Source organism: Podarcis erhardii (genome assembly GCF_964252035.2).
Source record: "Podarcis erhardii genome assembly, chromosome: 6".
NCBI lineage: Eukaryota > Metazoa > Chordata > Lepidosauria > Squamata > Lacertidae > Podarcis > Podarcis erhardii.
In genome coordinates, this window is record NC_138510.1 from 45,872,254 (window position 1) to 45,899,942 (window position 27,689).

Sequence of the window (27,689 nt, forward strand, 5' to 3'; positions counted from 1 at the left end):
AATCAGAATTCAAAAGGTTTGCTAAGAAATGAAAGGTATTAATAGCATCGCTGCAAAAATTACAGAATTACCTGCCTGTGGTTTTGAAATACAAACATGGAAATAGCAGCATATCTGTACCCTTACACCATGCCCTGCTATGCACACATAAGGTAAAGGTAAAAAAAGGTAAAGGACCCCTGGATGATTAAGTCTAGTCAAAGACGACTATGGGGTTGCAGTGCTCATCTCGCTTTCAGGCCGAGGGAGGCAGCATTTGTCCACAGAAAGCTTTCTGGGTCATGTGGCCAGCATAACTAAACTGCTTCTGGAGCAATGGTACACCATGACGGAAACCAGAGCGCACAAAAACACTATGCGCTATGCACACACAGGTAAACATACACAGTACACAAACACACACGGCAGAGCTTCTGCTTTTCCACCCTTCCCCTTCCCCTCTTCTATTCAGGAAATCTAAGTCTCCTAAAGAAAAAATAGTTCAATTTCCCAGCCCCTCTGTAATTGCTGGCTGCCATAGGCTAAATTTATACCAGCCACATGCTGCTAATGCCCACTACCCTACACATACACAGCATGACACCATCTGTACTCTGTGAACATGTTCATTCCCCATTTTGGGATTCTGTTTATCCACCTGCCTCAGCTGTCACCTGGTGGAGGATGACAATTGCAGCATGTATCATCACAGCCAGATGCCGTCCCTACTCCCACCTTTAACTGAAAATGGCTACTCGTATTCTACAGGCATGCTCTGTATAAGATAATGCTGAGGCCAAAGCACAAGTGTGGGAACATGTTTTGGTCTGCTGTGAAATGTGCTCCCTCAGCTTTGCAAGGTTGTAGGGGTTGTGCGGAGCGGGGAGGGAGACATTCCTGTCGCCAAGGCACCTGGGCAAATTCTTCCTCTCCCAACCTAATTGCACCTACGTTCAATAGTTGGGGCAGAATGTGGGAGGAATCACAGGGACAGCCATGGGGGGGGCAAGGAGGGCAGCTACCCCCCATAATCTATAAAAATAAATTAAAATACCTAGCAAAGTGAGGTTATGCCCTTCTAACAAAAGGCCTGTCCCCTCCTAACAAAAATCCTGGCTACTCCCATGGGAGGAATGTGTATTTGGATGCTCAACTGAATGTGGATCCAGCCAAAGGTTAACGCAATGAAGATGGACATCTACATATACGTCAAACCATAGAGGAAGTAAATGCATATGGCACTCTCTTCAATGGGATGAGCATTTCAGTTTGCATGCAAATGCCCACCCCCAACCATTCATGTTTAGCTACATACGACTAGAGCTGGATCAGGGCCAAACTCTTGCTAGGAAACATTAGTAGGGAACAAAATTATCAGTACCTAGGAAACCCCAGTACAATGTCCAACCCACAACTGCAATTAGAACAAAGGATGTCATCTGATTCATTATATGGAACTGTGATGTTCATTACATGATTCTTGCTTGGTGAGATCATGCAGTAAAAAAGAATAAAGCCTCAAAGATGGTACCAAAGCATCAGCATATCAGGATTCTGAACAGGCATAAGAAAAACATGAAGGCCATTACATTTTAGCAGCCCTTGAAAGCTGCTTATGAGCTGCAGGTGTTGAGCAAGAAAATTTCATGGCAAGTAAGGAAACAGGAGGAATCAGAGGTGAAGGAAGAGTCAGACAACAATAGGGGATACAGAGATGATGAGAATGAAAATACAGGTCATTGACCATAATAGACTGATTGATTGAAGCGAAGAATAGAGAGAGTAATGGAGATTCCACAATTCCCATTATCCCTGAATATTGGTTATGCTAGCTGGGCTGAGATGAGTTTTAATCCAAAGCACCTGGCAGGGACCTGGTTGATACCCTGAACTAGGGGTATCAAATATCTTCTCAATGGTACTAGAGCGGTGGACTGTACACCACAACCTTGGCAATCAACTTTGATTCCAGTGGAGTCCCATCACAACAGCTGAAGGGAGTGATCTGCAAAAGCAGGACCTTCAAACCAAGTCTACCAGCACTGGGTGATAGTCAATGTAGGATGGGTGAACCTGCAGTGTAAAAATGTCTGTAAGAAAGTATTTAGTGGGAAGAGAATGAAGAGGAGCAACCTCAATATCAATATATTAAGATCTATTCTCTTTGTCAATCTTGAAGATGATTTATTTATTAACTGATGATTTTATTTGTAGGCAGTTTGTGTCCTTTCCTGTTGTTAGTTGTCATTAGGACCTTGTGGAAACTGTCACTGAATCTTAATGTCCATTGCCAATTAATCTTTGATAAGTAATAGGTACCATTCAACATGTGATGTATTTCAGGGCTCATAAAACCAACCATTCAAGCTCGTATGATAGTGGTTGGCTCTGCCCCTTCCCTGTGCCAGGAGTTGAACTGCTATCCTGAACATCTGCTGGACTATGTGGGGAGGAGTGCTGCAGATCCAGAAGACAAGGCGCAGGTTTATAACACAGACCCACTGACCACCTACTCAGCAATCCTACCACATATGTAAACTCTCACAACACATGAAATAGAATGGTTTCACATCTCTTGAGTCATGAAACAAATTCATTTCATGACTCGTGAGACTGTACATATGTGAAAGGATCTTGAGGTAGAAGGTTTTGTTTTATTTCTGGAAGGATATAAATAGGCTGAATCACTTAACAGCTTGCAGCTTTTTTTATCTCATTTGCCAATTAGTGCATTGCTTGAGCCAGACTACTGAAAGGACCTGGCTGTTTTGAAGAAAAGAAGTGGAGGATTCATTGAAGGTCCAGCTCCAGCTGTGACTAAGCCCGGGGCAAAATAAGGCCTGGTGGGCCCCTCCATCAATGATGGGCTTGTGTGGGCTTATCTGACGACTGTCAGCACTTTTGTTGGTTCTGACACAAGTGAACTTCTTGGACTAGCTGCACTTCAGGGCAGGGCACAAGAGCCTGTGTCACCTGAGGTACCAGTGGCATAGCGTGGGTTGTCAGCACCCGGGGCAAGGCAAGTAATTTCCGCCCCCTAACCCGTGGATTTGCGCCCCTAACCCTAACCCCCAGATGTTGTGCCCAATGCGGCCGGCCCCCCCTGCACCCCCCACGCTACGCCACTGTGAGGTACAGAGAGCCACCCCTGCTCCTGGTTCTCCTTTTCTCTGTCCTCTGCCCCACCACTTCTCCCCCATGCTGCTGCTGGTGGCAGCAGCAGCAGCAGGAGTGCTGCCACATCTCTCTCCTTCCTCTCTCTTTTCCTCGCTGGAGCATAGGAGCTACCTCTCTTCCTCCTTCTTATTGGAAGAAGGGGTCCTTCCTCAGAGCAATACACTGTGATGAGGTGGTTTGGAGATTGCCTGAAGGGCTGCGCTGTCTGCGCTGACTAGATATTCTCTTTACACTCAGGTAAAAATGTAGAATCGCTTTAAGGTCCTTTCTCAGAGGAGGATAGCTCTGCAGAAGCCTCACAGGAGTGGACTGAAGTTGGTGGGGACATTGCCCCATTTGTCCTAGTAGACTATTCTACACTGGGTGCTGGGGGCTCTGAACTAGCATGGCAAAAATCTAAAAGCTCTCTCAGGTCTGATCTGTATGTTTCTGCTGTAGTTGCTGCTGTAGGGATGGGCATCGTACCACACTGCTCTGAAAGGTAAGCCATTTGTGTGAAGCAACAGCCACATAGGTTGGCATTAGCCAAGCTGGCAGGTCCTCCTTCTATGTGAACATTCTTGAGGCATGCCTGGAACATGTGGGTGCTGCTTCACACAAACAGCTTTTCCTTGGTGTCATCTGTGCTTGCAATGAATGAAATGAGTCTCAGCCTAGGTGTGCCCCAAATCTGAACATGGTGAGTCATTCCAGCACCTGCAGTTTCAGCATAAGGGTGCAATTTGTACCATAGTGTCATCATGCTTTCCTCTTGCCTGGTGTCTGGTAGCTATCACTTATAAATGAGTCTATGTATTTGGATTTAAATTCCCTTCATCCCCCCCCCCGCCCCAATAACCTATGGGAAGGGTTAAGATAAAACTAAAATGGCATTGCAATAAGAGAGAGTGGGTAGGTTTTTTGCTGTTGCTGCTGCTGCAGCAGCAGCAGCTATGGAAACAGCATTGTCATTCTTGCTGGGTTTTAGTATTCAGTTGGTTAACACATTTGACTTACAAAATGTGTGGAAAAGAAATGCGTGTATACATAAACTATGACTCAATACTTTAATTATTTGCATAAATTAATCCACACTTGAAAGCCTTCATTGGTTCCTCATGAGACAGCTATCTGCTCCCCTCTTAAAGCCAAGAAATACTGCAGTGGGGTCAGGCCGCGATCAGAGGTGCAGCTTCTTAAGCTCACGATGCCAAACGATACTTGTATGCAAAAATACAAAAGTGTGATTTTTCTGGGTCTTGGAACAAGGAGCCAACCTTAGCCAGCAGCCAGACAAGTGAGGCTGCTTCTGGCCAAGTGCCTAAATAAGTCCACTAATCAATAAACAGCTGCTGAGACAGCAAACAGCTTGCAGAGGGCAGGTAGCATTTTAGAAAGCCACCGAAAATATGGCTTCATCATTGTCAGCAGAGGAGAAGGCAAGGGGAACAGGTACAGCCACAAAATGAAACAGCTGAAGGACAGAGGCCTAGTACTGCCTTGTATTCCTTACACTGGCGATTGTGTGTGCTTGTGTGCGGGTGCGCACACGTTTTGACCTCAGTCGCAGTCATTTATCATGCCCTGCAGTAACCCTAACATTGACCTGAAAAATACTTCAAAGGAAAGCTATGCTGTAAGTTTCCCTTCTATGTCAAGACTCTCTCCGTGATGTAAACCAGCTGGCTTTTTACATAGCAGTTCTCCACCCCAGGCAATTTTTCATTTCATCTGAAGACAGCATCTTGCAGAGAAGATGAGTGTCAACACTGCACACCAAAATGCTTCCCTCTTGCTAAAACTCAGTGGGGGGGGCATTCCAGTGGTGTCAGAAGCAGTGGGGTGGGCACCCCGCCTCATGGGTGGGCCGGCTCTGTTATTGCCATTTACCACTGTTTCCACTTTCACTCCCTCTGTTGGCTTGAAGTTATATTGTAAGCTCCTTGGGGAAGGGATATTTCCTCTTTTATTCAGTAAAGCACCATGCACCATGGTGGCTCTAGGTAAAAACAAACAAACAAACAAACAAAGTTCCAGTGTGGCTCGGCAGAAGAAATATACCAAACATTTTTTGAATTTTTTTGATATATTTGGCCAGGCAAAGATAACAAAGGTGAACATTGAAGAAGATTTTTGCTGCCAGCCCTGCTCTGCAACTGGTTACTGAATAGCCTATTCCAGGCTCCCTCTTTACTCTTTGTCTACTCTGGCATTGCTCCTTGAAGGGGTATCCAAAGAGGTGGGATTAAAGCCTGCTCACTCTGGGGGCTTTTCAGTAAACAGTCACCTCTTCTATTCAGCCAGGGGGAAGACTGGATATTTTCTATTTCTTCTTGTAATCTGGATACAAAAGCAGTGAAAGGGCACGCTAATGACTTGCCATACCCCATACTGCACATGTGCCTGCGCTTCCAAACACCCACATCGCGTAAAGCAAGGATGATTGTACTGTTAGTGTAGTCATGAAGTTCAGGGCTCTGCAGCACAAATCAATGAGAACAATGCACACGTGGTCAACAGTATTCAAGGATTTGTGCAGTTATTAATATGTGAAAAGATGGGTTTTGTGCACTTGCTAAAAATGTCATTTCCATGTGCATAACAAGATAATATACAACCCGTAAGATTAGGTTGTATATGGCTGAAAAAGGAGAACCTGCGCTAACAGGCAAAACTGCACTAAAGCTCATACATGCTCTTTCACTGCCATAGCTTGGTCAGTGCACACTCAAAGTCTATAGGCTGGGGTCACCAACCTTTTGAGGCCTGCAAGCACATTTGGAATTTTGAGAGAGTGCTGGAATTTGGAATTTAGAGAGAGAGAGAGAGAGAGAGAGAGAGAGAGAGAGAGAGGAAGGAAGGCAGGCTAGAACATGAATACACAAACACGGGGCTGTTTCATAGGGTCTGGCTAGAAGCTGGATCCAGCTGAATTAAAATGGATCTTGAATTTGCATGACTTGTAGAGAGTTGGAAGGGACCCCAAAGGTCATCTGATTCAACCCCCTGCAATGCAGGAATCTCAACTAAAGCATCCATGACTGATGGCCATCCAACCTCTGCTTTAAAATTTCCAATGTCCACCACCATCCAAGGGAGACCATTCCACCGTCAAACTGTAGTTCATGGCTGCTGAAGGTTTATTGGCAATCCACTGTGAAACAGTGGGATAGAGTCATGGCCGGAGTGATCATCATCTAATTTTGTTAGCCCTGTTATTTCTCCTGGGTTGCCCTCAAGGCAGAGTTTCCAGATGATCTGAAAACATAGGCAAAACAAAGTATAAAATTCAACTGTTCACAGCAGAGCCATTTTGACTCTAAGCTTCTAAATGCACCATCTTGACTTTCCAAAATAAAGCACTTGTGTCAACAGCAAGAGATGCTATGTGCTCAATAGTTTGTAACTGACGGAAACCAGTTATACTGTACTTTGGAATCCTGCTTATGAATGCCGCCAGGGAACACACTGGGAGAGAGTACTGCAGATGAAGAACAACACTGTGTGTGTCTCAAAAGGTCCCTTTGGGCTATGTACAAACTATACCTTTAGAGCACATTTTTCTGTCAAAAAATTCTGGGCACTGTAGTTGGTTAAGGGCTTTGGGGAATTCTAACTCTGTGAGGGGTGAACTACCATGTTCGTAATTATTTGAGGTGGGAAATACAGTGGTACCTCGGGTTACATACGCTTCAGGTTACAGACTCTGCTAACCCAGAAATAGTGCTTCAGGTTAAGAACTTTGCTTCAGGATGAGAACAGAAATCGTGCTCCGGTGGCGCGGCGGCAGCAGGAGGCCCCATTAGCTAAAGTGGTGCTTCAGGTTAAGAACAGTTTCAGGTTAAGTACGGACCTCCAGAACAAATTAAGTACTTAACCCGAGGTACCACTGTATGCTTCAGATGTGTAGTATATACACACGTATGCTTTTAAAAGTCCATTCAGGGTGATTTGTTATCATGATGGGATCAGAGACGCTATGCATGATCCTACTTTCAATACGGTTTATGCCTGCAAAAGTTTCAGGGTGCACATACTGATTTGTTTCACATCAGTGCACATCCTGTAACTTCCTGCTGAAATTCTGTAACTATATATTCCCAGTTTATTTTGTCTCATTTCTGTTGTGTTGCAGCACAAGGGTGACCCTCCAGAGGGCACTAATGTGGTAACATTAGGGAAGCATCACGGAACAACTAAAAAGGTGGAACCAGTGCTTTTTTTCGGGGGGGGTCAGGTCGCAGAGGTAGGCATACCGCTAAACATTTTGTGAATCTAAGTTTGGCCTCATTGAAGGGCAGTATTTCAATCATAGAATCATAGAATCATAGGATCATAGGATCATAGAGTTGGAAGAGACCACAAGGGCCATCGAGTCCAACCCCCTGCCAAGCAGGAAACACCATCAGAGCACTCCTGACATATGGTTGTCAAGCCTCTGCTTAAAGACCTCCAAAGAAGGAGACTCCACCACACTCCTTGGCAGCAAATTCCACTGTCGAACAGCTCTTACTGTCAGGAAGTTCTTCCTAATGTTTAGGTGGAATCTTCTTTCTTGTAGTTTGGAACCATTGCTCCATGTCCGCTTCTCTGGAGCAGCAGAAAACAACCTTTCTCCCTCCTCTATGTGACATCCTTTTATATATTTGAACATGGCTATCATATCACCCCTTAACCTCCTCTTCTCCAGGCTAAACATGCCCAGCTCCCTTAGCCGTTCCTCATAAGGCATCGTTTCCAGGCCTTTGACCATTTTGGTTGCCCTCCTCTGGACACGTTCCAGTTTGTCAGTGTCCTTCTTGAACTGTGGTGCCCAGAACTGGACACAGTACTCCAGGTGAGGTCTGACCAGAGCAGAATACAGTGGCACTATTACTTCCCTTGATCTAGATGCTATACTCCTATTGATGCAGCCCATAATTGCATTGGCTTTTTTAGCTGCCGCGTCACACTGTTGGCTCATGTCAAGTTTGTGGTCAACCAAGACTCCTAGATCGTTTTCACATGTTCTGCTCTCAAGCCAGGTGTCACCCATCTTGTATTTGTACCTCTCATTTTTTTTGCCCAAGTGCAATACTTTACATTTCTCCCTGTTAAAATTCATCTTGTTTGTTTTGGCCCAGTTCTCTAATCTGTCAAGGTCGTTTTGAAGTGTGATCCTGTCCTCTGGGGTGTTAGCCAATATGAGTAGGAAAATGAGACTACCCCTAAACATTATTCTTTTTAGAAAAAAAGCACTGGGTGGAACAATGTGTGGGCAGTCAAGTATAAATCCACCACTAATGCACTATTATTGCATCAACGACATGTTACAGAAAATACCTGCCAAAACAAAAAACCCAACAACTCTGGAATAGTCTATAGACAGGTACTATGTATTGCTGCTTATATGACACAAAAGCTTAAGCTTGAGCTTCCATCAATTCCTCTCACTAAAAGATGTTGTTGAAATGCTGAGTGGATCTGGGTTTAAAAGTGAACAATTTGTTCTCATATTTTTTTCTTCTGTTTGGGGCTTTTCTTTCTTTTCTGAAGAACAATCCTGAGAAGCTATGAATTTCATGTGAAATCCTCTTTGACACTTGCACATTAGAAGCCCAAGCAGAGTCACATTGTATAGCCCTTTCAAACCACTCCACATCAGCTCACTGCAGTGAAAAGAGGCAACACAGCTGATTGGTAAGAGGGAAAGAGGGGTTTATATCGCTTCATTTCCACCTGGCACTTCTGAGATTATATTTAAAGTAGTGGGAAGGACCATAAATGACGAAGGGAAGGCTAAGAATAGTGTGTTCTCAGACCTGTGAAGACCTGTGCTTTCCAGAACTACAGTGTTTTGAAACTTATGAAACCACCTTTTTCTGGAACTGGGGGCAAAGATAGCTGATCAGAGTGTTGCCAATTATGCGTACAGGGTTAAATGAAGAGCTAGACCTTATGATATTAATAAAATCAGTGTGGTGGAATGGTTATAGTACCAGACCAGGACTGAGAGGACTCGTTCAAATCCCACTCAACTATGAATCTCATTGGATGATCTTTGGCCAGCCATTATCTCTCAGCCTCAGCTACCATATTTTTTGCTCTATAAGACTCACTTTTTCCCTCCTAAAAAGTAAGGGGAAATGTGTGTGCGTCTTATGGAGTGAATGCAGGCTGCACAGCTATCCCAGAAGCCAGAACAGCAAGAGGAATTGCTGCTTTCACTGTGCAGCGGATTGATCCCGCTTGATGTTCTGGCTTCTGAGATTCAGAATATTTTTTTTTCTTGTTTTCCTCCTCCAAAAACTAGGTGCGTCTTGTGGTCTGGTGCATCTTATAGAGCGAAAAATACGGTACTTCACAGGGTTGTTGTAAGGGTAAAATAAAAGGGGGAACAATGTGGGCTGCTCTGAGCTGCTCTGTGACAGAAGGGTGGGGTAAAAAAGCAATAAACAAGTAGAATGGACTGATAACAGGCGACAGGGTTTCCTAGAAGTATATATAGGTCACGAGAGTCTTCTATGTGGAGTTAGGACAGGCTGTTTCTTGCTTTTCTTTATTTTGGCAGTAATGCCAAGTAGAAGGTCCGTATAGTAAAAGCTATGGTTTTTCCAGTAGTGATGTATGGAAGTGAGAGCAGGACTGTAAAGAAGGCTGATCGCTGAAGAATTGATGCTTTTGAATTATGGTGCTGGAGGAGACACTTGAGAGTCCCATGGACTGCAAGAAGATCAAACCTATCCATTCTTAAGGAAATCAGCCCTGAGTGCTCACTGGAAGGACAGATCGTGAAGCTGAGGCTCCAATACTTGGCCACCTCATGAGAAGAGAAGACTCCCTGGAAAAGACCCTGATGTTGGGAAAGATGGAGGGCACAAGGAGAAGGGGACGACAGAGGACGAGATGGTTGGATAGTGTCTTCGAAGCTACAAACATGAGTCTGACCAAACTGCGGGAGGCAGTGGAAGACAGAAGTGCCTGGCGTGCTCTGGTCCATGGGGTCACAAAGAGTCGGACACGACTAAACGACTAAACAACAACAACGCCAAGTAGAATAATTTCCTTGTTGCTACATCTGATCAGTATAATACTAATTTTTTTAAAAAAACAGATTTTTGAATGATTTCCCTTGGAAAATAACACATAGCAATAATAATGGCAACAGTAGTTAAGCTATAGGGAAGAACCAATACACAGTGTATGAAATGGAGGGCTCCCTTGTTCTGAGGACATCTTATATGGAAACTTGAAAGGCCCACTGAGTCCAGCATCCTGCTTCCCACAGAGGCCAAGCAAATGCCCAGAAGCAGAACATGTAAGCAACAATGGTCCTCTACCACTATTATTCTCCAGCTACCTCTGAACCTGGGTGTAGCATATAGCCACCATGATTAGTAGCCACTGATATGATTGCCCTATCCTCCATTAACCTGTCAAAGCCCTTTAAAGGCTTTGCAAGTCATTGTTAAGTTGTGGCAGCCATTTCTGCAGGTTAGCTATGCACCTACGTTTATACTACCTTCTGTCTGTCCTGAAACTCCTGCCATCCTGCATACTTCCTAATAAAGTGTATGCCTTTCCAAGACAAGGTCAATATATTACAGATCGTTAATTCTCTATAGCACAATTTGGTCACACTGGTACTTTCTAATTGTCATTCATTCGTTTGTTTTTACTATCACTATTTGTTAAATAGTCTTGTCAAAAACATTTTCAGAAGCCTTTGGTAGATTGGAAAAAGGATTTTTTTATATCTATTCATGAACAAGATGCGAAGAGATGTGAATCTGCCTGGGGTCTTACGATAAAGGGCAGGTAAGAAATCCAGTAAGTAAATAATAAATAAGATTAGAATTGTTGCTATTGTTGCATTTAGTGTTTACAAAAATGTGTGCAAGGGTAGACTCCTGCAATAATTTTAATGATTTTTATTTTTAGGAAATATATTATCCTGAAGGGGAGCACATTCCGAAACACATTGGGGCTGTGGATCAGGGGTAGGCAACCTAAGGCCTGAGGGCCGGATGCGGCCCAATCGCCTTCTCAATCCGGCCCGTGGATGATCCGGGAATCAGCGTGTTTTTACATGAGTAGAATGTGTCCTTTTATTTAAAATGCATCTCTGGGTTATTTGTGGGGCCTGCCTGGTGTTTTTACATGAGTAGAATGTGTGCTTTTATTTAAAATGCATCTCTGGATTATTTGTGGGGCATAGGAATTCGTTCATTCCCCCCCCCCAATATAGTCCAGCCCACCACATGGTCTGAGGGACAGTGGACCGACCCACGGTTGAAAAAGATTGCTGACCCCTGCGATGCTTCTGTGGATAAGCACAACTTCTGCGAAACTCCACTTTACACCAGTGTGTTTGATGACAACCCTCTCTTTTATTATGTTGCATAATCAAGAGGCAACACTGTGAGATGAAGGATTTGGAGGTGGGAAAGACTTCTTTAAAATGAAAGCAAAAACACGGTGCTTCATTGGCAGCACACATAAATTTGTCCTTGATAAGCGTGTGTGTGTGCAGAGATGCCTCTTAAGATGGACATCACAAAATGCCTACATCTAAGAGTACAGTCACGTAGGAGGGATTCCGCTATCAACGAAGTGTTTATGTTGGACGGCCCTTAGGGGAATAACTGGGTTTTCACACCAGCCTTCTACAACTGGGTGTCCTCCAGATGTTTTGTACTACAACTCACATCATCCCTGACAGTTGGCCATGCTGGCTGGGGCTGGTGGGAGCCGCAATCCAAAACATCAGGTTGGGAAAAGTTCCTTTATAGACTCTCTGCCCCCCATTTCTATGAACTATTTATCCACATGGCAGGAGGTGCAAATAGAGCGGATTTTTATTCGAACTGACGGCCTGTGTTTCTGAGGCTGATGAGACATTGTAGGCAGCATTCTTCGCCAGCTTATCCTTGAGGGAAACATGACCCAGGCTCTGTCAAGTCGCAGTGCGACAGCAGATACTGCTGGAGGAGAACTGCTGGGTTCCTCTGTGGGGAGGTGGCAGCAGCAATTGTTTCCAAGGAAGATTTTTTTGGAAGAGCCAATACAAAGCAAGCAGGCCATGGTAGGCGGGAGATGCACATAATATATGCAGTGATGAGTGATGTCATCCGGAGATTTGGAATGAGTTGCCACTTATCTAGCTATATTTTTTTTCCTTTTTGTCAAAAGTGGAAGAGCTGAACCAAGTGCTTGGAGCTGGTAATGGACTGGGTGAGGGCTAATAAACTGAAGCTCAATTTGTTGTTGGAAGCAGTGTGCTTCTGAATACCAGTTGCTGGAAACTGCAGGAGGGGAAAGTGCTGTTGCGCTCAGCTCCTGCCTGTGTTGGTCACTGTGGGGACAGGATGCCGGATTAGGTGGGCCACTAGCCTGATCCAGCAGGATTTTCTTATGTTCAGACAAGATGGAGATTCCGTAGGTGGGTGGTCCATCTGACCTGGGAAGGGGGGTTCATTCTGTTCTGGAGCATGTTGTATACCCCCTCAAATGTCATGTTTATCATATTTGGGTTTTAGTAGATACAGTCCTTATGTTAGAAGTGCAGGTTTCACCAGCGGCACAAAGCACCTGTCTGGAGCAGAGGTTCATACATCAAATCTGGCTCCTTCTGGACAGAGACAGCCTTCCCACAGTTTTCCATGTTCTACTAACATCCAGGACTGACTTCTGCAATGCATTGAAGTTATTTAATAAATTTCATATGTTTGTCTGTCATCGGTTATATAGTTCATATTTTGCCAGTGTTGAAAAAGCCCCATTGACTTCCAATCAATAATTCAAGGTGCTGGCTTAACCTGGTTTAGAACCAAGGTATTTAAAGTACTGCCTCTGCCCCTATGAAATTGTCCTTGCATTAGAATGATTAGTGAGGCACTTCTCTAAGTAACTAGGTGTATGGTGGCATCCCATTACTGGATTGTACTCCCTAGAACCTACACTCTTGTCCCTTTGGAACCTGGTAACATCATGTTGTTGTTAATTTTTTTTGAAAAACAATAAAATCATTTTTAAAGAAAAAGAAGTAATACAGATATGACCTTTGTGTGGATAAGAAAAGCTCTACTGAGTTATTATCTGAACTGTGCAAATGGGTAAGTGTGGCATGCTGTACAAAGAAGTGCAATCTTGACCTAATCCAGAGGGAAATATTGGTCTGCTCCTTCTACTGCAATGCTGGGACAGAACCAGCTTATCTCAGGTGTGTAGCCAGTGGCGTAGCGTGGGGGGTGCAGGGGGGGCCGGCCGCACCGGGCGCAACATCTGGGGTTAGGGCAAATCCACGGGTTAGGGGGCGCAAATCCACGGGTTAGGGGGCGCAAATTACTTGCCTTGCCCCGGGTGCTGACAACCCACGCTACGCCACTGTGTGTAACTCTATGGCCATCTGCTCTATCTATAACACCAACTGGTTTTCCACATGACATTTTTAGCACCTTTCTTTGCTCTGGCGCATAATCTTCATGGAGGGAATTGATACACTTGCTCATTTCTTAATTTCTAACACACAGCACCACAGGTTCTTTAACTTTATTGCCTGTCCAAGGTGAGTTCACAGGCGTTTGATCATCACTTAGTGAAGCACAACATCTGAGTATGATTTGCTTGTTTGAAAACTGCCACCATAGATAAAATATGAGACCAAAAATAGCAGAAATATCTTTCATATTAATTGAGATCACCTTAAGCACAATAATTTTCACTTGAGGGTTTTCACATGTTCAGATGAGCCATCAGGTAATAAGCGAAAGGTTATGTACAGATTACAGCTTTTTGAAGAATCAGAAGCAGTATTGTAGAGTTGGTGCTGTTCATGAGAAACAAACATTGCCATTCCCTGACCCACTCATTTTGCATATTTCTGTAGCACTTCAAGGGCAATTATTTTACCAGTGGGACGCGGGTGGCGCTGTGGGTTAAACCACAGAGCCTAGGACTTGCCGATCAGCAGGTTGGCGGTTCGAATCCCCGCGACGGGGTGAGCTCCCGTTGCTCAGTCCCTGCTCCTGCCAACCTAGCAAAGTGCAAGTAGATAAATAGGTACCGCTCCGGCGGGAAGGTAAACGGCGTTTCTGTGCGCTGCTCTGGTTTGCCAGAAGCGGCTTAGTCATGCTGGCCACATGACCCAGAAGCTGTATGCCGGCTCCCTCGGCCAATAAAGCGAGATGAGGACCACAACCCCAGAGTCGGTCACGACTGGACCTAACGGTCAGGGGTACCTTTACCTTTAAATACATTATATATACTTTATTTATATTATGTGGATACAATCATTAATATTATGTATATGACAGAATCAGCATCTATCCATAGAAACAGCCTTTGTAAAGGAAAGCAGCAGCAGCAATGCAAGGCTCCATCTTCTTTAGTAATGTTCCTTCATTTAAGAACATTATCTTATTCTTAAAAATTTCCTTTACAAATGACATTGACTATACCAGAAACTGTTTTGCCAGCTGATCTAGTCAATAACTTAACCACTCCATTGGCTTGTATCCTACATAGCAAAAATTAGGGCATTTAGAATAAGAACTTGCCACATGCACGCACATAACTGCGATTTCCCTCCTCTCCCATTACATTTGTACCATTACCAAGCTGCTACTGCTAAATTGGGACTAATTTATTTAGGAGGAATATGCCCAATTGCTCTTACATTACCAAGTCATGTACTGGCGTGTATGAATCATCCCTAACTTTCCCTGGAAGAGTCCTCAGCCAGCTAGCAATATTTTAGAACCACTCCAGCCCAGGCAATCCATTGGATGTGTCAATAATGGGCTTACAAATGCACCAGTTTCCTCACCTGGCTGTCTGAAACCTTGCAATCTAGTGATAAAACAGGGCCAGAGTACCCCACGTCTCCCTCTAAAGAAGGAAAATGCAGGTAGGTACTCTCAGATGAGCATTTATGCTTGCCTCTTTAAGACTGTATTTGGAAGGTTGCAATCTGGAGATGATAAGCTAGGATTGAAATTCTCTGGGTGGGATAGCAGGCTCCAAAGAAACTCAAACATCTAAATGGGAAATAGTGGTACTGATGAGAAACGCCAGCCTACAGAGAACTAACGTTAAGAAGTTAGTTCTCTCTTGAAAGATATATGCTTCCATGCCTCCTCTTTCATCTCTTTCCAAAGTGGGTTAGATTCCACTGCCTCCTGGCTGCTCCTGTAGCCTGCCGGGCACAATCTAGCAGACAAGATAATCAAGCCCATCAAAATAGACTGCTCTAGGGAAAGGTTATTAATCACAGATAAAATAATCCAATGCTGACTGAGTGCTTCAGAAGTGCTCTAATCGGAGATAAAACTGATAGAACACACTCTGGCAGGCACAGGCAGAAACTGAAAGCACAACAGGCCCTTGTGATGCAGTAAAAACTGTATCAGCCAATCACCATCTTGAAGTAGCCTGAAGGGGTATACACCCCTCCTCCCTATCTCAGACAATCTTGCAAGCACAAAATAAATTATGCTCCCCCACATCCCAGAGTAGCCTCCTACAGCTCCTGGGTAGCATGGAGAGATACATCTGACCATTTACGGCATGTTTACACAATAGGATTCCTTGCTGGGAGTAGAAACAGGCTATTCCTTCTTGTCCCTTCTCCTCCTACAGCATTCTTATTCGCAGGTGCAAAGTTTATGTAATCAAAACACAGCGACAGAATTACCTGCTGTGTGAAGTGGGAGAATAGGCTGTTTACTCATTGGTATGGGGAGAAATTTAATTTTCTTGGCATTTTAATGAGGGACTACCTAATTCACACTTCTTGAAATGGTAACATGCAGAGTTATCCTTTAAAATTTGCACGTCTCTGAACTTTGTGATCCAGCTCCAGCCAAACAATGCGTACAAAAATGCATTCATTAGGAAAATGTGTCCATAGAAATGCATGTATTTGTGAAAATAACACCCAAAAGTGCATTCCACATGGGAAATTGCTTGCAAAATATGTGTATATTAGTCAAATGCATACAAAAATGGGTGTATTGGGGGGAAATGCACACTAAAATGCTGACAATGTTTCATGAAGGCTTTTAAATCAACCAACTAACAAAAACCTCTGCACATTTCATAAGAGATGATAGAAATCCCTATCTGTTTACTCATGAGAAGATTTTCTGGTAAGGAGGAGGGTAGGGCTTCAAAATTTACCTCTTGATGTGGCAGTCAGCAGCTCCTCCACACAATACGTAATTTATAAAATTCACATTTGCAAAGTATGAAGAAGACCACTAGCTAAAAGGTTTCAAGAGGGAAACAGGCAAATTCATGGAGGATAGCTGTGTCTGTGGCTACCGTTGATGCAACCTTCCAGGAGGATTCTTATGCTCTTTCCAGATAGTGAATCTACTCCTAAGGGGAACCAGCATTGTTCCACATGGTATCTATTTAGACATTACACAAAACATGGCAGGGAAAGGACGTCCTCTTCAATGGGGCACACTTTCCTGCAACAAAAGCTGAGGTCACTAAAGAGTAAATGTCTATGTCAGATGTGGAGAAAGCTGCATCAATTATTCCTTTGATATATCCCAAAGCTATTATGAATGCTCCCTTATTTATATGAATAGATCAGTGGGCGTGGGGTAGATGGGAGATGAAGAACTGCCTTTGCTGAGCATACTGCCTTTGCCAACACAGGACTGCGTTTTTTTATGTAAATAGAAGAGAGAATATGACTTTCAAGCTCTCAACGATGCATCCACTATCACACAGCAAGGGGTGATACTGAGGCAAATATATTTGTAGTGTTGCTCTTGCTTTGCCCTGCTCATTGCAATGCCTTAATATACCCTCATCTGTCTCATTATTTGAGGCACTGGTATATGGATTCTGTGCCAATTGTGGTTGTTCCAGTGTCATAATATGAAGGATGCTCCCTTCCATGTTTAAGAGAAAACAAATATGCATATACTAAAACAAAACAAATTCCTTCCAGTAGCACCTTAAAGACCAACTAAGTCAGTTCTTGGTATGAGCTTTCGTGTGCATGCACACTTCTTCAGATACATATGCATATACTGTACATGCAATAGAATGGAAAGAGTTCCTTTAGCTAGTCATACACTGGAAACAGCAACTGGAAACCATACACAACCTTATTCTGATCTTTCCTGTCACCAGATATTCTAGAATGGGGCACATGTATGATGATGCCAGATCACCCCTCCTGTGTTTCTCCCTCTTATGGAGACCAGTGTCTGCTTGAAGGAAGCCCAGATGGGAGCCACAAACCCCCATTCTCTTTCTTCATTGATTCCTTCTTCAGTAACCAGCACTAGAGGGACGGACAACAATGCAGCTGCATGTTGGAATGATGCGGTCTTCTTCCTTGCCCCTCCCCACCCGCCCTCTCACCCATTATAGATCTGAAGCATTTAATCAAGCACAAATCCCATCTGCCATTAAGGAAATGACCCCTGGGGCTCCTGTCAAATATAGGGTAGGATCCCTGCCCCTCACAAAATCTGAGAGGGTTGATGAAATCAGAGGTGATGGGTTAGGATGCTGAGCTGCCCTAAAGGCAGAGGGTTTCCCCACTGAGATACAAAAAGGATTTGGCCAGTAGCAGAAAGAGCATCTCCATCATATGTATGCAAGTCTGTCTACACAAGTCTGTCCTCTTGCGAGGAGCTGCATTTATGCAAAGACGGCAGAGTTTTATCCTCTTTTGTTATGCCAATTCCTATGCAGCAGATGCTCTTCTTGCAGTAATCAGTAATGCTCTTCTTGCTTGGTAATCATAGGAATTGTAACTCTATGAATTGGGAGCGTAGAGATCTGTGCTTAGAGTTCTCTGTTACTTGGTATCCTCACCAAATTACAGTTCCCATAATTTTATTTTTATTTCTTTAATGGGAAGCTGTGAAAGTTACACTGGTACGAGAACATGTACATATGTAACTTAGATGTACAGTGGTACGTCGGGTTACATACGCTTCAGGTTACATACACTTCAGGTTACAGACTCTGCTAACCCAGAAATAGTACCTCGGGTTAAGAACTTTGCTTCAGGATGAGAAGAGAAATTGTTATTGGGACAGACCTGGGAAGATCTGTGTGCAACCCCTCCCCCTCACTCTCTGACCCACTCTGTGCCCACACAAAAACTCTCTCTCCTGAGACTTCATGGGACCAGGCCCATGCACACCCCCTCTCTCCACCTCCTACCAACCCTGTGTCCGCACAAACTCTTACACCACTCTCCACCACAGCAGGCCTGTGCAAACTCTCTTTCTTACTCTCTGCATCCCACCCTCTGCCCACACTAAATCTCTCTCTCTCAAACGCAGCAGCAGGAGGAGGTCCCATTAGCTAAAGTGGTGCTTCGGGTTAAGAACAGTTTCAGGTTAAGAACGGACCTCCGGAACGAATTAAGTACTTAACCTGAGGTACCACTGTACTGTTAGGGGAACTTTTCAGTGCTGCTTAACTGTACTAGGAAATATGAAATTGTCTCACTCAAGCTGGAGAACAGAAAATTAAAGAGAGGCCTGATAGCTGTCTTCAAATATCAGAAGGACTGTCATGCAGAAGATGGACTGGACTTGTTCTCCATTGCTTCAGAGGACAGGGCCTGGGTGGAAGCAGAGAAACGTCCTTTTGGTAAAACCTGCAGAACAGGCAACCTCAGGATGAGGTGAGCTCTCCTTCACTGGAGACATTTAAGCAGAAGCTGGGTGGTCATCTGTCAGGCAAACTGTGCATCCTGCATGACAAATCCTACACTGAGTAAGGGGTTTGATAACCTCCCAAGCCCCTATGAAATATCCATTTTCTATGCTCCCAACTGAGTGTGGGAAGTCAGATGCTTTTACTTCTGGGACACCTTCACACATACCATGGAAAGTGAGCCTTGTGGACTGCACAGCTCATACTATTCTTGCCCCTGTTACTTGAGGTGAGACACAGACAGAGGCAGAGCTAGCTGCTCTGGCACGCGGGGTGGGGCGAGCGCCCCAAGTGGGCGGGGTGAGCATCCCACGGGGGTGGGGTGAGCGTCCCATGGGGGTGGGGCAGCAAACATGGGGCTGCCGCTGCCCACAGCGAGCATCCCGTGGCGAGCGTCCTAGGGGGGCACCACGGTGACGTCACCCCCCCCCCCAGGGATGACACCCAGGGCAAACTGCATCCCCTGCACCCCTCTGCCAGTGGGCACAGACCAGCACGGAGTGAAGCTCCTGCTCTTGCACGTGGATCATATGGATTGGGAAGCTCTGGAATAATACTTCTAATCCTTGAAATCAGAATGACTTGCCCCAAGGCATCAACACCCCTCAAATAATATGCAGGTAACTAGCAAGAACTGGTGGGAAAATGATTATCCACTTATCACCCAGGAGGTGAGCCAAGCTTGGGGAAACAGTGTTTGAAGCAACAGACTCTAGAGAAGTAAGTGACAGTAAGGGTCTACATTTTCTATGTGGAATGAGGCGGGGGGAACCTTGCTTTTATAATTGAATGGGGCACACACAGGTAGATGTGCTGGGGAGGAACCACAGCTAATTATACAGCACACACTTTGAATGCAGGCCCCAGGTTCAGTCCCAGACACCTTCAGATAAAAAGGAACCAGAAAGCAAGTGATGTGAAAGACCCTGGACAGCCACTGTCATCCTGGGCAGATAACACTGGGTTAAATAGTCTTTGACAGGCAGCTTCCTAATACACGCGGCTGTCTTTAGAATGCATCTACTTTGCCAGGTTTGGCATTCCTGAGTCACAAAGGCACTGCAGGCTATGCAAGGAGCTTGCACATGTACCTAAGAGAAGGCACAATTTAGAGGAGTCTAGTTAACATACTGCGTAGGATGGCCTCAAAGTGCCTTTTAGAGGAGAGTAAATTTATGTGGGGTGGGGGTGGGGATTCTTAGAACTGAGGGGGAAAGTGCCTGCTCCACTGCTGCTTCTCCTTTAGTTCTGATAATTTAAAATCAAGCCAGTATTACCTTCCTGCCAATAGGTACGGCTATGCCTCATATAATGCCCCCCCACTGAAATATGTTCTGACTGGAGAACCTTTGTGTTGTCTATGCTGCACATACTGTGACTCACCCATTCCAGGGGTGTCAGAGTCTGTGAGAGATGCAGAGGAGAGGTGCTCTGCAAGAAGGAAGAAGGGTAGGGGAGATCTCTGGCACTTAAGTCAAATCAGATCCCTGCTCAAGATCCCTAAGGCCAAATCCCAAAGGGTTCAGTGGGAGATGTCCTTTCTGGCATAATGTGACATTGTCTTTGCTCACCAAGGCTCTGTTCTCAAATCAGCAGAATTCAACTGCTGTTAACCTTCTAGCAGACTTGGGGCTTTGCTAAGGGCAAAGAGCAGGTTGTTAAGTTAAGGCAGAGCTTTAAAAAATGCTAAGGGACTCGCTTCTTGATTGGTTTAAGGGGGGCACAGCCATAGCAAGAAAATGAACAGTCTGAACCCACTTAGCTGTCTGGAAGGCAAGTATATATTCCCAGGAAAAGGATATGCATGTTGTTGTATGACTAAAGTAAAGGGTGGGGAACCTGTGGCCCTCCAGAGGTTGTTGGACTATAATTCTGTCACCCCTGGACAGTAGCCATGCTGACCGGGGCTGAGGCCTCCAGGTTCACCACCTCTGGGTTAAATGGTAGTGGGCTAGATGAGGGCAAACAAACTGAGGCTCAATCCAGAGAAGACAGATAAACTCAGAGACATATTCCGGAATGGGGATTCAACGTGTTTGGGATGGGTTGTACTTGCTTTGAAAAGTCAGGTCCATAGTTTCACCCTTACATCTAGATCACCAGGTGACAGCAGTGGTGAAGAGTACCTTTGCCCAGCTTAGGCTAGTGTATCAGCTGCACCAATTCCTGAGGAATTCAGACCTGGTTACAGCAAGAATGTGAGCAGGTCCACACTTATGGGACCACATTACCATGTTCTGTAATGTTAATAGTTATGTAGGGCAGAATTTTGGCAGGTGAATCATCTCTCACCACTGCAGCACAAATGCCCCTAACTATAAAATATACCTACTTGGCTTGTTTTATATTGTATTTTATATTTAATAGGATTTTTTCATGTATAGTGGAATCTTACTTATTGTTAGCTACTTTGGGCCTCGTTGCATGGAAATGCTACATAATTTGGGGATATAAAGCACCCATATACTTTTTGGATTATGAAAATTGGCATTTTCTCTTCATATATGAGAGCCAGGCATTTTATAAAAATGCAATTTTAGATTATGCCACAAAACAAGATTATGTGCTTTGTGGTGCAGTTGCAATAGGGATTCTTAAGGATCCCCCCCCATTCCAATACAAACAGACCAGATCTGTACCCCCCAGACTGATGCGCAGATTGGGATTATTTATTATTATTTGATTATTAAATTTATATACCATCCTTTATCCAAAGATCATATGCAACATATGTAACATAACAACAAACAAACAAAACATATCCCCCAGGCACATTTAAAAGTCTGTAGATTGTTTAATCAGCACAGGCCTGGGTAAAGAGGAATGTATATGCCTGGCTTCACTCATTTACTATGTTGACATTGCCTTGGAACGTAGTTACTCTTTGGATTTTGAATTTCTCCAGATGTAGGATAAAATGCATCTAGAAATACATACCTTGAGCAAAAATATCTATGTAAAAATGGATTTTCATGTAGATGTTAAGAAAATGGGCAGTATAACGTGCAGACAGGATAGAATGGAGTTATGAATGAACACATGTGATACTGGTATAGACTAGATATCTGATGATCAATTCCTAGCTGCAAATAGGCCTATTTCTATTCCATTAAGATAGTCTGGTCCAGCACTCAGTTTCACTTACTCTTTTGAGAGGGGTGGAATATATGCATGGCTGGGACCAAAAGTCAATTGAGTAGATAGAGTATGGCAGGGAAACTTCCTTTTTGCAAGCAGACTAGTGCTCCTTGAATGGATCATGGCACTGAACAAGAAAAATAAGAATAGCCACTGAGTTGCTTTCCATGTTTTGATGAAAGAGAGACTAAGGGTAGTATTATTCCAAGTAGACCCGTTGAAATTAATGAATATTACTAAGATAGGTCCATTAATTTCAATGGGTCTATCCTTCCCCTCTTGGAGAAGGCATCTGGTCTGCCTCAAGTTTATTGTCATCAATAGCAAAGGCCACCAAATAACAAGGATTTAATATGCCTGAAAGTCAAACTGTATTTCACAGCTGTCTCAGGTTTTATGCTGCCGCCCCCCCCCCCCCGGCGAAACATAAAACATACGTTGTCAGATGTAGAAGTAACCTGTGAGATCCCATAGAATTCTTTCAGATATGTTTTGTCTGTGGTCACAGGGTGGAATTGGAATAGCCTCATGTCACTAGTGTCTTATTTCAGTTTCTAGTGCCTGGTAAGTGATATGACTGCAGCATCCTGTGACAGCTACAGAAGCGGCTACTGAATTCAGCTGAGAGGTCTGTTCTCTGAAATCAGTGGGACTCAACAGCTACCATTAACCTTTTAGCAGTCTTGGGGCTTTACTAAGGGCAAAGGGCAGGTTGTGCTACAGCAGCAGCAGCAGAAGGAAGTCAAGGGACCTGAGCTCCTCGATTTAAGGGGCACAGCAAGAGCAGCAAAAGGAACAGTCTGGATCCACATGGCTGGCTAGAGGGAAGGTACCTATTCTAAGGAAGGTGCTTATTCCCCTCTGAGCATGCTCCTAGCTCCTGCATTAGTAGTACAAGAGAAACACAGGTCCAATTCCATCCTAAAGGGAATGAGACCACTCATGTTCAACAGATATGTAGCAATTAAATACCAATTTTAAAGAAGCTAAAGCAAATATATGTCTTGAGAATGGTTAAATGTGTGGGAGAGGTGGGCATGGCAGTTGCAAAACAAGTTACAGAAAACTAGACTATAACATAGTTCCTTCACATTAAACTTTTCCAGCACAATTCTACGTTTTACCCAGAAATATGTCCCACTGAATTCGGTGGGCGCTTAGTGAGCATGGGATTGCAGCCCTAAATCTTAATGCTGTTTCCTACTGCTAAATTCTCATTAGCATAGCAAGATATGCCTTGTTTGCTGATGAATTAATTGCCTCCGTGCTATCTCCTATGGCCAAGCATTGCATGGATTTTCATTTACTCCCTGCTTTAACCTTTTTGGAAATTTCTAATGACCTCTGAGAATGACTTATCTCTGTTGTCTTATCTCTGGTTCTGTTATTATACATTTGCTTATTTTCCCTCTTCTCTCTCCTTTTAGATTGTTAGGCATTATTTTGAAAGGTAAATCGCCTTGATTACTTCATCAGAAAGTATATCCCCTTGATTTAAGTGATTAGATATTTGGTCAGACTACTAAAAGCAGAAATAGCTAGGTCCATCTTCCACCTAAGAAAATTAGATTGATGGGAGAGGAGAGCCCTGCTCAGAGATTCTAAATCCCTCAAGCAATGAGGATGAGCTGGAGGGATAACTTCTGCTGCAGGCAGCCTTTTCTGGTTCTGTAGGCTCCCTGAACAATTTAGAGCTCTGATCTTCCAGGGTTCTAAATCCTGTGGGAAGCCTATATGAGCAGAGCAGGCTCCCTGGCTTAGAAGTTATCTCTCCAATGGAGATGGCAACAAAGTGGGAGGCAAAACTGGTCCCTGCTACCCCTTATTGGGTGAGGGATTTAGAATACCTGCATAAGGTCAGTGTTCACACATCATCTAAAATCCACAGCTTTATATATGTGTGATTCCTATCACTATGCATATAGGCATATGTGGGAGGAAGCCTACCATTTCTTGTCATTTTCTGTAACAGGCTTACCAATATCACACCTCTAAGTAGCAAAGTACTGATCGGTGTGTTATAGGAAATCTGCAGATGACTGGCTCCATGGCAGGAGAGGAGGATTCTGGCAGGGTAAATATACATGTGAACATTTTCAGTGTGTTGTTGAAGAAGCAGGATTATGTAACAGAAAGCACACACGCAAAAATCCCCAAGTTATTCACAGGAACAAGCAAACATTGGTGGCTCTCTAAATATTTGCCATTAAAAAATAAAGCAGCAATATAAATTAACTAATTTGCCTTCCATGGATATGTGAAGAGGCCCCTATTGATTTGTCCTGAATTTCAGCTGCAAAAAATAAATAAATGATCGAACATTTCCAAATCTCAACAATCCTTTGAAATGATTTCCATTTTATGTAGAAAATGTGCTGAGAGACCTTGCCCAAGATTTCTGGTCTTGTACCCACTGAAGTACACTAGCTGCATTAAATAGAAATGTTGGTAGTATAATCAAAGATGGATGAGTGACTCTTCAGATTTTGTTGGACTCCAACTCTGGGCCAGGAATGATGGGGTTTATAGTCCAACATCTGGAGGTCCACAGGTTCCTCAACCTTGCCATAGAAAATTAAGCACAACCCTTAGTGCTAAGTTACTATTGTGCATGTGTGTTCCATACAACTTGGGTGTCCTGGACAGGCTATGTCCCACCCCAACAGCAGGGTAGCATCTAGCGTGTTGCTGCTATCCTGCAGCAACAACAATTGCCAAGCAGTCATTTTCTTATTTCTTCAGGCCCTGGTAAAAAAACACTTGTCAAAACTGGGCCTGAGAACGCAGCTCCTAAGACCACATGCCAATGAATTAAACCCAATGAAGTAAATCCAACACAGAGATGGGATTTCGTTTTAGGCCTGCTAGAAATTGTGTAGTCAGGTTCTTATCATGGAGCTGGTGCAAGAGTTATCACTGGTACTGGGCAAATGATATGAGGCTGAAGAATAAATGATGGCCTACATTTGTTTTATACTGACTCTTTGCGTACCCAACCTTCAATCTCTATTTTAATTCTCTATAAAATTAGGGTATTTTTCTTCCCTGACTGTCTTGATTGGAAGCACTTTAAGACAGATTCTTATTAGTAACATGAATATTGTATGGCACACCAGGACCTCTAGGGGCTCGTTTTGACACAAATAACTCTTGTTGATTAGCTGTATTTTGTTAACTGCTCAGGCTAAAACACAATAATATTTCAAGCAGCCAAATGCTTTTAGAATGCTGCTAGGGTTTTTTTTGTTTCTTCCTTGTGAAACACAGCTTCTTACACTTAAAAGATAACCTTTTATGTCTCTAAACATGAATTTCAACCTGTTTAAAGACAGCCTGTCAGAAATCCACAGGTATATTTATTACAAAAAAGCTGCTTTCCAAAGAAAGCTTAGCTTTCAGCACACACACACAGAGTATACACCCCCCACAGACCCATATTGTTTTCTCTCTAGTAAACACAGAAATTAAAAGCTATTCCGATTGAAACCTTCTATTTGGAGGGTGCAATATTACTTTCGTTTCTTCTTAAACTACTGCTAAACATACGGATTTGCACAGAATTTCTACAGATTACAAACTGCCATCTTGTTCCTATTTTGTATCAGTTTGTCTCTCATAAGTAGTGTTGAAGCAGTTACAGTTTGTGACGGGGGCTTTTGGGAAGATCTGAGCCAAATTATGTTTCTCTAATTGCTAGGGACATCTAGATGATTTGTAGAAAAAAAAACTATCACAGAGGCAATGTTCAGATAAGGTGGATAAGCTCCTTTGTTCTCTCTCTGTGTTGCTAGCTTTTAATTGCAAAAAAGATGATTAATTCCTGTCTGATTTTAACAGAAGTCCTTAGAAAAAATATAGTATAATATAGAAAAATGATCCTATAAACCAGTGTTTCCCAACCTTGTGCCTCCAGCTGTTTTTGGACTACAATTCCCATCATCCCTTGCCACTGGTCTTGCTAGTCAGGGATGATGGGAGTTGTAGTTCAAAAACAGCTGGAGGCACAAGGTTGGGAAACACTGCTATAAACCACTATACTTGTACAATTTAATGGAGAACAATTCAAGCCTCTATAGAGGCTTTATACTGTTATGAGTTTGTGGGGAGGAAGTAGATTACATGCAATATCCTTTTACCCCTGGATCCAGCAAGTCTTAAAAAAATAACCCAGGCTAGCTTCCTATGCTGAGGTGATTGCCTGGGTGATGGGCCATTAAGAGAACAAAGGAAAGGGGGCTCTGTGCGAGATGGCATACTAACAAGGCCTGAGTTGAGGGCTGAAAGTGGTGTTATGAAGAGGTAAGTCAGAGAGTCAGAGCAAAGTTTGAGAGCAGTGTTTGATTTCTGTTTGAATCCAAGGCTGTGGCTATGGAAGAAACAAGACCCCTTTGTGGTGTTAATGCTGTGAACCTCTCCATCGTAGGCTCAGGTTGTATATATGTGTAAATAAACCATATATCATAAAGACACCACTGTGTCCGCTGTGCCTCATTTCCAAAAGGAAGTGTAAACCTTGACGAAGTGACTTGAAACCCTGGAATCTTGCACCACTAGGAGTTTGGAGTGTCATGCAACAATACTTCCTCTCAGTCCTTTTTCTTCTTCTGGGGGTACTCAAGGGTACGCAGTACCAGCACCTTTTTCCCCTAGAAGAAAAGCACTAGTTAAAACTGTGGCACTTACTATAACAACTTCATGGAGAGTGCTGGCACTCATACCTTGATCTCCCTCCAAGGTCTGACTTCTGCTTGCCTTGCAGTTCTGTCTGCCTGGGGAACTAAGGAGGTCTGACACCCCCTTCCTCAGACCATCAGTCCTAAATTCCTTCCACAATTTTATTTACACATATATACAACCTGAGCATGGGATGGAATGGCTCATAGCATTAACAGACATTGCTCCCTCACTTGCTTTCTAGGGGGGGGGGGGGCGTTCCCAAAGCCTTGGATTCAGCACACAGCAAATTCAGCCTCTTGTGTCTTTCAGACAAGAGTAAATGAAGACTAGCTCTTGGCCTACTGTTTTCCTACCTACAAGATGATGTGGCTCCCAGCCAGGATGTGGGGGGAGGGACTTATCCCCTCCTGAAATGGTTTCACGTCTGCACTTGACCAGCTCTTCAGAATGGATGCCTAACAGACTTGAGCAGGCTCATTGCCTTAACAAAGAGGCTGGTTTAGTAAGTTCAGCACCCACATCTTACAGATACAAAATCACACACTTGTTTGGGACCCAACAATATAATCCAAACCAATCCCTCAACCCCAATGCCTAACATTGCCACTTTTATTTTCAAGCGAAAGCAACCATGTGTGGCCCTGGTCCAGCACTGCACTCCTGATCTGGAATCAGGACATGCACTAGTTCTCTGCCCCAAATCACCACCACAATCGGTGCTATGTACTCTAAGTGCAGCAAATAGTAGGGGGTCATCAGCAGAAAAACGAAGCTGCTTTTTCTTCAAATTAAAAGTGGCATGATTAAGCGCACCTTTAAAAAAAGGAAAGAAAGAGAAGTGGGATTAAAATAAAGTGTGGTTTGCCCCAGTTTCTACCTAGAAGTGAGGAACAGGCTGTGGTTTGCTACCACCTGGAGAACCCTCAAAATAAAATAATAATAATGATATTTATTTATTATTTATTTCTACCCCGCCCATCTGGCTGGGTTTCCCCAGCCACTCTGGGCAGTTTTCAGCAGAACATTGAATACAGAATAAAACTTCAAACATTAAAAACTAC

At 43.7% G+C, this 27,689-nt stretch overlaps 1 protein-coding gene across 3 annotated transcripts in view; it reads right to left on the reverse strand.

Annotated features, from left to right (window-relative positions):
• The window catches only part of PACSIN1 (protein kinase C and casein kinase substrate in neurons 1), a 56,586-nt gene that overhangs the window by 22,595 nt on the left and 6,302 nt on the right, over positions 1 to 27,689 (reverse strand). The window contains exon 2 of one of the 3 annotated variants that reach the window (XM_081865406.1): positions 6,223 to 6,393. The exons of the other annotated variants lie outside the window; for them this stretch is intronic. The gene's annotated coding sequence lies outside the window, so the exon portion shown is untranslated. The remainder of the gene's footprint in view (positions 1 to 6,222; positions 6,394 to 27,689) is intronic. 3 annotated transcript variants of the gene reach the window in all.